Here is a 13,347-nt window from a genome sequence, read left to right as displayed (position 1 = left end):
AATCTTGAGCTTCCTGAGCACCTCAAACTGCAATTGGAATATGAATTCATATTTGAGCTCTAAGGTCTTGATTGCCAGGCATGCTAAATGCAGACAAAATGATAATCAGTCAGCCATTTATATTACTTTATTACCATGTTAATTCAATTCATTCAGCATTTGTTGAGTGTCCATTGTAGATTGGTCATTATGCTAGGTACTTACAACAAAATATGTGCTGGCTTATCATTGTTTTAAATTTGTTCAACAAACAACCATAATCATATTTCAATTTAATACAGCCTATTATTTTTATAGTTATGACCTATCATTTTTAGAAAGCACATGTTCAAAGGCACTTGTTGTCAACTATGTGCAATTTATTGTGCTAAAATAATGATAATTATTATGAGGTTTCTATTAGATTTTCATCCTGAAATTGCCAGGAATTGTTTATTTATGCTTCCTTTACTTGCGTTTGGTGTCTAAAGAAGCTTGAATTAGTGGAAATAGAAGATATTCAACATCTAAGGATATTGTAAGGACTTTAAATTCGGTCTCATGAAGTACTGACAAATGAAAGACGGTTTTAGTTTATATGTCACCAAAGAACCAAATTACAACTGGAGGGTAATAAGCATGAAGGAGACAAATTTTCTTTCTGGGTGAGTAACAAGAGAGTTGGAGGAAACTCTGTCAATGCGTGGTGCCTTCCATATTATAGGAGTACTCGCTCGAAGCATTTGCTGGGAGGTGTCAGAACAGCATTATCTAATAATACTTTTCTGCCATGAAGAAACACTCTGTATCTGTGCTTCTAATGATGAAGCACTAGCAACACATAATTATGAAGCATTTGGAGTGTGAGTAGTGTGACTAAGGAGCTGATTTTTCAAAAATTTTAATTAATATAAACTTAATTTTAAATGGCCATATGTGGTTAGTGACAATTATATTGGACGGCAATTACCAAATGTGTTCAGGCAGAAGTCACGAGTAACATTTAAGTAAGATTCCTTCTCACACAGTCAATGCTTTTGTGATTTTAGACAACACTGCCCACCACAAGGCTTGCTGACCCCCCTGAACACACCCCTTTCTGCTCCCATCACACAGAGCTCATCACTTTCTTTAGTGAAGTAGTGTCCTGGATACGACACATGTTACATTTTCTGTGTGACCAGAAAGTAAAAAGATATCAGTAACACCATACGAATTGAGTGCTTCCTGTAGGGTTAACCTTAAACAGCTTTCAAACTGCCTAACGTTCCTAGTAGCCACCATGATCATGCGGTGGCTATTTCATGCTGTGCCTTCTGAACCGAGTGAGACAAGAACTTTGTGGGTGTAAAGCAGACTAATCTGGCAGAGAAGTCAGGCAAGCACTGTTGTGAAAGCTCAAAGTCAGGTTCTCACTTTCCAGATTTACTGTTTGTGGGATGAAGGAATGATAATCTGCCCACATTGCAGAATTGTTTCCAAGGCAAATGACTTTTTTTTTTTTTAAGATTTTATTTATTCATTTGACAGAGATAGACACAGCGAGAGAGGGAACACAAGCAGGGGGAGTGCGAGAGGGAGAAACAGGCTTCCTGCCGAGCAGGGAGCACGATGCGGGGCTCGATCCCAGGAACCTGGGATCATGACCTGAGCTGAAGGCAGATGCTTAACGACTGAGCCACCCAGGCACCTGACTTTTAAGCAGTAGTTTCGTGTGTGTGTGTCACATGAAGTCTTTTTCACTTATTCACAGCTGCCAGAGGGGGGAAAAATTAAACTTTTGCCTTTTTCTCAATATACTACAGTGCAGACTTCTTAAATTGACAAAATTCCAGCCAAATTGGGCAGCCAAAATGAAATATTTGTTTTTCCTCAAACAGACTCCATTCTTCCTGCCACATGACTTTTTTTCCTACTGCTTTCTCTGCCTGAAATGCCTTTCCTCACAACTTTATACTTTGAAAACATAATGGATCCTTAATGTCAATATTAATTCCATCTTATCCTTTGTCTTTATTCCATCAACCTTGAGGGATTTTTCTATCTGAACCTACTTATATTTGTTGAGTGAGAGAATATACATGTTTACCTCACCCCCCCCCTAGATCATATGCTGCCTATCATTGATGGCTCAGACATCTCTGAAACCTCTACAGTGCTCAGCTCAGTGTCATGATAATATTAGGTAGAAAACAGGTATGAATTAGCAAACAAATGAATGGATGAGTGAATGAATGAATGAATGAACAGATGACAAAAGAGTAAGTAGGGAATGGTTCACTGGTAAACCTGTCTGAAAAGCAAGTTAAACACTTAATTGAAAGCAACTTTTCTTTTTTTTTTTTTTTAAGATTTTATTTATTTATTCATGAGAGACAGAGAGAGGAGAGGCAGAGGGAGAAGCAGGCTCCCAAGGAGCAGAGAGCCCGATGCGGGACTCGATCCCAGGACCCTGGGATCATGACCTGAGCCGAAGGCAGACGCTTAACCATCTGAGCCACCCAGGCGCCCAAAGATTATTTATTTATTTATTTATTAGAGAGTGAGCAGGAGAGAAACAGCATGAGAGGGGAGAGGGTCAGAGGGAGAAGCAGGCTCCCCGCTGAGCCGGGAGCCCGATGTGGGACTTGATCCCAGGAGCCTGGGATCATGACCTGAGCTGAAGGCAGTCGCTTAACCAACTGAGCCACCCAGGCGCCCGAAAGCAACTTTTCTTAAGACTCTGCGTCGCAAGTTATAGGAAGCCTCCTTTAAAGTGGCATAAAAGCAAAGGAGAAGAATTTGTTGACTGGAGTAGCTTAATAGTCTTTTGGGGATGAGGTTTCGGTGCAGTCAGAGACAAGGTTTGAAATCCATAACCTGAATTTTCTTTTGGTGCTGCTTCCTTTGCTTCCCCCGGGCTCCATAATGGCAGCCAGCAGCTTAAGAGACTAGACATGGATTCACATCTGGTGGAAGAGTGGTGGAGTTCTTCCCAGTATTCCTGAAAGAACTAGATATTGGTTTTAGGCCTTGCAATGTGATATGCTGACTTACTTAGCCCGGGTCACATTTTCCTATCCTGGGACTTTTCCAGAAGTGTAACCCCACCACACCATGAACTGAATTGCCTAAAGGGTTATGTCTTCCTCATCCTCTACTCCCGATCAGTTGCCAGAAGAGGGAATGTATGTTGAGGAAACAGCAAGTGAAACTAAAAAACAAAAAAAACCCTAAAAACTAAATTTTAATGAGTCATACTCTGAACTTTATTCAGTCCTACCATAAATTCTTTGAGGCCCCATGAAAATTCCTTATTCTTGGTATTTTAGTTTTTTGAGCTATTGTTGTTGTTTTTTTTTTTTTTTTTCCAGTAAAAGAATCCATCAGAAGAGGGATTTGAACATAAATGGTAAAATCACTGTACATGGTAGAGAGGATTTTCAACTAGCATTTTGTTTCCATGTGCATCTTTCATAGGTAGCATCTGATGATAGTGATACCTATCTTTAGCTTCTGGTTAATATTACTGTTGATTTCTCTCAGAAAACATCTCTTGGCTGATATAATTCAGATTGATAAGAAATAGATGCCCATTCTTTGTAGGGTATACATCAGGGCTAAACATAATCTGAAATGACATCTGTATGTTGCTATTATTCATAATCTCCTGGTTTCTTAGATTTTGACCTTAAAATTAATCTTAAGTTTATAATTTCTGTGTATTCTGTACAACCAGGCCTCCTTTTGACTTACTTCAAGGAATTATTCTCAGGCTGGCTCACTCTTTCTTTCTTTCTTTCTTTCTTTCTTTCTTTCTTTCTTTCTTTCTTTCTTTCTTTCTTTTCTTTCTTTCTTCCTATTACTTGTGGAAAACAATGTTAAGCTTGTGGTTAAAAGTGGGGGCTTTGGGGGTGGCTTTCTTCCTCAGTTGGTAGAGCATGCAACTCTTGATCTCAGGGTTGTGAGTTCAAGCCCCACACTGGGTACAGAGATTACTCAAATATAAAATCTTAAAAAAAAAAAGTATGGGCCTTGGAGTCAGAAAGGACTGATTACCTTTTTCAGATCCAACCCTTAATTAAACATGATAAACACAATATGATTTAGTTTCCTGATCTATAAAACAAAAATAATTTCAAAGAGTTATTGCAAAGACCAAATAAAGTACATAAAATACATATAAAGCACAATACCTAGTGTAGAGTAAATTTTAACTATTATGAGCATCATCATTATTTGCTATCAGTTGAACAGAGTATTACGAAGAAAGGCATCTAAGAACTGATTTGTTTTTTGAACCATTTATGTTCAGTTCCCTGTAAAGCATCTAATTGCCAAACTATGGGCCATACTGAAGATGATAGAGCATTCAAAATACTAGATGAGTCATTAGCTACTCATATTTTCACCCTTGCCATTTCATACATCACTAGCACTCTTTCCTATTTCTATTTCTGTTACCAAACACACTTATTTATATTTGTTTTCGTTCTCAGTTTTGACTCTCCTGCACCTATAGGACTTTCAAATATATGCATCACAAAGACTCATGCTCCTCTGGTCACATCCTTACATACTGTCCTTATGGCACCATTACCCGCTTGCCTTGGTTTGCCTGGAGCTCACCCCAAAACAGTGCTTTTAAAGAAAACTATGTTATCTAGTGGAATTATGATTCACTCAATTTGAATAAGCTGCAAATATTGAAATCATCTTAATCACCAAGTCTTCAACAACAATGTTTGTGAATATTCTTTCTATTCATATTTCCAGTATTCTTAAATTAGTTCAGGTCATCATTTTTTTTTCTTTCCTGGACACCTCATAAATTAAAGAAATATTTACTGATATTTACCACTATGTTCCACGTATTTTGGTAGGTGGTGGGATACAATTCTATGGAAGCATCTCTTCATTCAGAAAGTTAGTTGTTTTGTTTGATGGTTTAATAGGTAAGTAAAAACAAAACGTTGAATACAATGTGATCATTTCCATGGTGTTTATCAGGACACACAGAAGATCACCTAAGAGAGTGAAGCAAAATAAAGATCTAAGGCAGATAATTTATGTAAGCACAAGATTATTAAGGCCCATGTATGAAATGGCAAGGATTTTGGACTTTGTAGTGTAACAGGGAAATATTAAAGGATTTTCTCCAGACAAATTTGTGATTTAGCAACATTTCTCTGTTGTATGGGAAAATGGATTCCAGGGAAAGACAAAGGCAAGAATAAAGATATGAAACTCAATTTGTATTCATTAATGATCACAAGGGGAAATAATTGCTCTCTATGCTGTGCAGTTTCAGAGATTTGGACAGGAGGGCATAGATAAGACAGTATTTGGTGATAGATTGAAAGAAAGAGAAGAGCCAAAACATCTACTAGATTTCTTGTTTTAGCAAATACATGGAAAATTGTATGTATTATTCACTGAGAGAGAAGTAGTAGAGGAGGTGAGGTCCTGTACCTGTTCTTCTCATTCCAATCCATCATTCTCAGTGCTGTCAACGTGATTTTTCTAAAACAATTTTGATCATGAAAATCCCTGCATAAAAAATTCATTAAATAAATATTATAGAACAACACTATGTTCAAGTATCTGCATATTTTTTGCAACTCATCATTTATTCCTGTCCATATCATATTCTTTCCTTAACCACATTCTCTGTACCTGTGTGTTTGTATGTGTGTGTGTGTGTGTGTGTTTTGTCCTATAATTAAATCTTCCTAGCACCTTGTTCAACTTGCAAATTCCGATCTATCCTTTATGACCTAGTTAAAGTTGTACCCCTTCTATCCAGGTTTTTCAGACTTCTCAATGCCAAATTAACCACAGCCCATCTTTGGCTCCTATGGCAGCCGTAATCTTATAAAAAAATAATGTAATGTTGCACCACCAAACTGGGCTTGCAAGTCTTCTTGCCATTAGACTGACTTCCCACATGGCTGACGTTGGCTTACTCTTGTAGCATACCTTCCACCATAAAGCAGGTGCTCAATAAATATTTAATGAATAAAATAAACATGGGGACAGGTGGGTCAGCATATGAATGGATGTAGAGTTGCCAATGGGGGCTCTTGGCTCTGCACACAATTTTCTAGTTCTAGTTTGCTCAGGAACCTGTGATGACAATGACCAGAAATGGCAGGGAATCATATTGATAGAAATATAAAAGATTTTTTCCTCCCCCTAATTTAGACAGTCAGTGTTAACCTTACCCACTGCTGTTATACTGTAGTCTTGCCCATTCACTGAATGACAACTTATTTGAAATATCAGATTTTTCCAATGTATCATTTTAAATCTGGCTTGTACTGTCTAGGTTCTGCCAAAGTGCAGACAAACATCAGAAATCCTTTATTCAATTTTCCATGAAATTTTTACACATCACAGTTGATCTATAATTTCTTCTATCACTGATAAAATTTGGCATCATCACCTCACTATTTGAATTACTCTTGTTTAAGTTATGCATTATGCAAATCAATGTATATAACCAATATAAAATATATTCAATATATTTGTTTTTTTAAGCATTGTTGGAGTAAGTTCTATGTTGTGATTTTCACATGGGCTGCCTGTTTACTGTAAAGTGTCTAGGTGATAAATGACTACCTACAAATTTGATGATAAGGTGTTGAACCTAAAAATAGTCACTATATTCCAGTTTATATGCCCTCTTCTTCTGCCTTAAGAGAGAATAATAACATGAATTTCATCTTATAAAATTATAATTGGTAAAGATATTTTGAATAATTAATTTTCCAGAATATAAAGCAATATATTTAAAAGTCAAACGCTTCCTCAAGAAACAGTAAAAATGTATGAAATTAGGTGAATATGGAGGAAGAGATATTCCTACACTATCTCTACAAATTTCTCAAACTTTGTGTAAGAATAAATACTTTAAAAGAAGTAGTGATTGGGCGCCTGGGTGGCTCAGTTGGTTAAGCGACTGCCTTCGGCTCAGGTCATGATCCCGGAGTCCTGGGATCGAGTCCCACATCGGGCTCCCGGCTCGGCGGGGAGCCTGCTTCTCCCTCTGACCCTATCCCCTCTCATGCTGTTTCTCTCTCTCTCTCTCAAATAAATAAATAAATAAAATCTAAAAAAAAAAAAAAGTAGTGATTGTTAGATTTTTTAAAAAGATTTTATTTATTTATTTATTTATTTATTTATTTATTTATTTGAGAGAGAGAGAGAGAGAGAGCAGGGGGAGGAGCAGAGGGAGAGGGAGATGAGGGGCTCTATCCCAGGACCCTGAGATCATGACCTGAGCTGAAATCGAGTAGGTCACTTTTTAGACTGAGCCACCCAGATGTCCCATGGTTAGATTTTTTAAAAACTTGTTTTTATATTTATTTACAAATTTTACTAGAAAATGCAAATAACTGAAATGTCATTTTTGACTAATGGTATTTTATTAATATTGTTTTGGTTGAAATTCATGGGAAAATAACAGGATTGAATATAGATATCAGTAAGACAATTCGAAATGTTTGCAATCAATTTAATTATTTTCTGTAAATCTGCCCTCCTCAGACACTGTAAAATGAGCTGAAAATGCCTAAAAACTATTGGCACTTCCTTTTTGCCAAACTTAGATGTTATAATCTTACAGTATTTTAGTGGAACATCACTTTTATATACTCCATGAGCCAAAATTATCAAATATTTTGTTTAATAAATGCATATTTGAGTATACCCAAGTTTTTACTAGTATCTTTGTATACTTCTCCTTTCTGCCTTTCAGTACATATTTCTGAGTTGAATTTGCTTTTTCCTGAAATACATATTTTAATTTTTTTTTAATGAAGTTCTGGAAGAGGATTTTTTTATTATTTTAGTAAATTTCTAAAAAGATATTTGGGATTAAGTGTACACCCCCCCACACACACACACATACTGGCTATGTTATTAAAATAATAATTGTTTGCTAATATCAATTGCATTCTTCCTGCCCATACTTACTTTTTGACTCTATACTGCCCAACTAATTAAAGTTATTTCCTTTTTAAATGTAGGACTCTCTTCTTCCCTTCCTTCTCTATTGAAGAAGCAGAATAATACAATAGTAATGGTGTTTCAGTCAGAGATAATTTGCAGGGATCTAGCTTGTTAAGCTGCACGAGGAAAGTAGTAGAGACTGATCCTATTTATAAAGTGAATCTCTGCTAATGTCAGTTGCTGAATAATTTATAAAATAAAAAAATACTGCCCATCAGTAAGGCTATTGTGCTTTTTCAGAGTCAATTTCCTCAATATTTCCTGAAGCCTGTTATTTGGAGCAACAATGATACTGGCACTAATCAGTATGCAATTATGCATGCTCAGAAGGTCTTGAGCTGACTTCCAAGTTTTGCTAGTGTCAGCTAAAATAGTCTTCTTCATTCTAAGAAAACTAAAGGGTCTTCCTCTCCACCAGAAGCTATCTAATTATGTAAAGAAAAGTGATTAACTGATTATGATGAATAAATTAATCTCCAAGGAGATGCACAAATTCAGACATTTCTAATTAGTATAATTTTCATGGGACAACTAGAAAAATTCTCTGTTCTTATTAGCAATGATTAACAGAACAATAAGTAATTTTTGGCAGCTCCCTACAAAATTATTAGAATCACCCTGAGGACATAGATTAAGGAATTGTAAATTCATAAAAAAGTTGGTAAAAAGCTAAAGCAATAGCCTTAACAGAAAACTCTGATTCTACTTGGAAGAAGTTTCATCTTCCTTTGTTATCCTCATCATTATCATCATTATCATCACAACTGACAGCATTGAGAAACTACTATTTGGCTTGCAAAATGATAGCATTTTGTATGATGAATTACAGTAGCCCAAGGAGGTCAGTGTTATTATTGCCTCCAATTTAATGATCATACAAAATGGAAACTTTATTTTGTTCTGATTAACTTCCAATTTCACTAGATTTGCTGCTTTTAAAAAATTATCATTAATATTTTAAGTTGTTTCAAAAATTTTATTTGAATATTTAAGATAACTATGTTCAATTTATTATACCCACAACTAAGCTAAGCAGTATGAAAATGTATAAAACAAATACAAGATAGTTCTAACAGTATTCAAAATGCCAGGTGTCTAGATAGGACACATTTTAACCACAGGTTTAAAATAATAGTTCTTTGTTTTTATTTTGATCAACAAACCACGCCAAAAATGAGGACTAAAGCAATGTTACAATATGTTGTTTTGTGAGACTTAAAGCAGAAATATATAAGCATAATTCATTCATAATAGAATTGAAAATTCTATAAGACAGGGTATATCCTAGGACATAAGATTCTAAATTTTTGAACCAAATGTGATTGAAAAAAAAGTTATTATGAAAATAACAGAAAAATAGCATAAAGGAAAACAAAAAACATTTTAACAGTCTACCTTAATATCAAATTTCTGTGTGAAATAACTGCATCTAAAACTATGGTAACATAGGGAAAATGGAACATTCGGAATTGTTTTGTTTCATTCATCAGAAGTTAAAATGTCATCTTAATGAAAGTTTCTCAATGAAAATATGTCTATGGTATTCATATAGATTTCTAAATCCTAAATGTCTACTAGAATTAATTTTCAGGGGCACCTGAGTGGCTCAGTCAGTTAAGCATCCAACTCTTGATTTTGACTCAGGTCATGATTTCAGGGTTATGAGATTGAGCCCCTGGTTGGGATTCTCTCTCTCACTCTCCCTCTGCTCCTCGCCTCCCTGTTCATATGCACTCTCTCTCACTCTCACACAAAAAAAAAAAAAGAAGAAGAAAAAGGAATTAAATTTCAAATATTGTTTCCTATAGAGTTTCACAAAACAATGCTTATCAATCAACCAGTTAGATATGAACAAATAATATTTGTCAGAATATGACAAATTTGCCAGGATTACATGTGAACATCATATGTAAAAATTAAAATGTGGAGTATGAATATTGATAATATAAAAGCAACAGTCAATTTGTGAAGACAAATAGGCGAGGTATCTCCTATGCTTGTGAACTTTTGGTAACAGATTATTCGATACTTGGCAGAGTAATGGGTAGTAGACAACCAACAGCAAATGTGTTGTGGCATACTTACTGGAGATCAATTAGAAAGAATCATAAAGCGTATCCGAAAATGTAACATGGTAAGGCAAAAGAAGTGAATTAATGACATACATACCAAAGCAACCATAATTAAGTTCAAAGCCCTCCAGGGGTTTTCTTTCTCACTTGAGTAATGCCCCAAGTTCTTCAAATGGCCATTATGGCCCCTCGTAACTGTGTCTCATTTTCCCCCCTTGCTCTCTTAGCTTCAACCTTGCTGGTCTGGTCTCCCTGCTTATAATACTCTAGTCATACTTCCCCATCAGGACCTCCCTAATTACCCTTGCTTCTGTCTGATTCACTGGCTTCAGAAAAAGCCTGGACTCACTGGCTTCCCTCCACTAGATTTTGGTCCAATGTCTCCTTTTCATTGGGACCCTCTGTGCCCAATTTGTTTAAAATGGGAAGTGCTCCCCAGCATGCCACATAACCCTGTATTTTTGCCACTGTTGACCATCTAAAATTGCCAGTGCTGTATTTCCAGTGTCTAGAATGATACTGACACATAATAAGGGATATGTACTTGATATATACTTGTAGTTATATAGTGATAAATGTGCATAAGTAATATGTAGCATATATATGCTATATATTTGCAATATATGGTATCTATTTATATTGCAAATATATTTATATATCTCCAGAATATATATGTAGAATTGTAAAATGTACACATCACACATACACATACAAACACGTGAGTATATGTGTGTGTGTGTGTGTGTGTGTGTGTGTGTGAGCTAAATAAAACCCATTGCTCAGTATAGAAGTTAGGCAACATGGTATAGTGGGAAAAAAATTAGGGCTAAAGACTCACATGTGTGAGTTTTAATTCTGATTCTTCTGCATTCTGGCTATGTGACAGAAGGGGAAAATAGAAGGGCATTCAGAGCCGAAAGAACCTCATGAGGAGATTCAGATAGCTAAAGGGAAAAATACACATTATTCGAGAAATGCCCAATTTCCCAGAGGTGCTACACTCTTGACTGGATGCAAGAAAATGCTTAGATAAAACTAGAACTACAATTGGGTATTGGAGACTAGAAGGTTTATAAATTTGATTCTTTACAGTAATACATTCTTCAGAAAACTCCAATCTTAGGCAATTTATTTGCCTTTACTTAGGCTTCTACTGTCCTAGAAACTACTTCTGATTATTTGCACTGATGGTAATTAATATCTCTGAAGTGATCTAGCTGAAGCTTCATTAAGGTATACCCAATATCAACATTCAAAGAAGTCAAGGGTCTGGCAAAATTTCTCTGTAAGGGCCAGATAGTAATTATTTTAGGTTTTATGGGCCATAAGGTTTCTGCAGGAACTACTCAATTCAGCCTTTGATGATGTCAACATCTAGAATGGGTGTGGAGGGGCACCTGGGTGGCTCAGTTGGTTAAGTGTCTGTGGCTTTCAGCTCAGGTCATGATCTCAGGGTCCTGGGATCAAGCCCCAAGTCAGGCTCCCTGCTCAGTAGGGAGTCTGCTTCTCCCTTCCCTCTGACCCTCTCCTGTGCTTGTGCTCTTTCTCTCTCTCTCATAAATAAGTAAAATCTTAAAAAAAATTCTTTAAAAAATAAATAAAATGAATGTGGATGCATTTCAATAAAATTTTTATTTTAAAAAAGTTGTAAGCCAGATTTAGCTAAAAGGCTATAATTTGAATACAGACCCCTTGTTTAGATAACCATTCAGTAATAAGGTTAACATTGTTTTCTGAGTGGTATGTACCAGGAATTGTTCCAACAACTTTATATTTCAGCATGAGATAGGGGTAATTATATAATAGTAATTGCTGAGATAGGAATAATTATTATATCCTCTGCCCATTTTGATGGGTGAGAAACTGAGTCAGAGAAATTAAGTGTCTTCCCAAAGATCCTGCAGAAAGAGGTAGAATCCATTTTCAGACATGGGCAGCCTAACTCTAGGGCTCATTTTTCAATCCGAATTCTGTCAGACTTCATGTTGTATACTTCATTACTTATTTCTTGGAGTGGAATATTTTACATCAAATAAAATGTAGCACTAATTAGCTGCCTTCAATTCCCTCAAATAGAAACTTTAAAAAATAATTGACTTGTACATTGGTGTTCATAAAACTTTCTTTAATTTTTTTTTTTTAATTCTCTACTCCCACCCCTCTCAACTCTGTTGTTGTTTTGTTTTGTTTTTAAATCATTGGGTTAACTCTGTGTTCTATGTTCTGTAGCACATGTTACAATGCATGAATAAATAAAATTTGACTTTCCTTTGGGATATTTTATTACTTTTTTCCTAATCAAAATAAATTTTCAGGGAAATGAGTAATACAACTATTAACCTTTTCCCTTCTGCTTAAGAGACAACAAATTCATCATTTAAAATGGGAGGAAATTGAGCATTTCAAGTACAGAAGTCTCTTAGGAATATTCTTCACTTAAAAGACATCAGAAGTTTTGAAACTGAGGTAGTGAAGATCATGTCACATTCAGAAATTATATTGTGCCTGAAAAGTCAGGTTACTCAGCAAATACAAGTCTGTTCAGTGGCACTGAATAGTTTCTTTTGTCAATAATGGTTTGAGGAAATCAAAATGGAACAGCTGCATTTCACTTGTAATGAGGACTCTTGGAAATGAACTTTGTGATGGATGTTAAATCCTGTAAACCTGAGGACTTTATCTTTTAAATGACATCCATGCTTCATTTCTTGGCTTTCATGATTCATAGGTGGCTGAATTAATTAAAAACTTCAGTCTAGCTGGCTACACTAACATAAGAATTCCACTTGGAAAAGTCCATAAATTATGCAGCCAAGAACATATAAAATTTGTGTGAAATTAGAATTTACCTAATTAAGTTCTGGATATCTGCTGTATAACAATATGCATATAGTTATAATACTGTATCACACACTGAAAATTTTGTTAACTGATTTCATATTACATGTCCTTTACCACAATAAAAAAAAAGAATTTACCTAATTAAAAGAAGGTGATAGCTATACTTACGGTCTGATAAATTGTTATTTCTGAGGGGATGATGGGAATCCTTTTGCTTAAGTGCCATTTTGTTCCTGGATAAAAATCATTATCTTAGGCTATCAAAAGGGTCACAGTAGCAGAGAAGTAAATTAAATATTCAACTCATTATCTTGGTCAAGGTCAAGGTCAAAAAAAAAAAGAGAGAGAGAACTTCTTCCTAACATTACAAACCTATACCTATTAATCCCCTTGGAAAGTGCCACCGTTACACAGGTTACATACATGCTCATTTTTGTCACATTTTATCACATCCTTAAAGCAG

The sequence above is a fragment of the Neomonachus schauinslandi genome, chromosome 4, assembly GCF_002201575.2.
Source record: "Neomonachus schauinslandi chromosome 4, ASM220157v2, whole genome shotgun sequence".
Taxonomy (NCBI): Eukaryota; Metazoa; Chordata; class Mammalia; order Carnivora; family Phocidae; genus Neomonachus; species Neomonachus schauinslandi.
Note: the sequence above shows the minus strand (reverse complement) of the source record.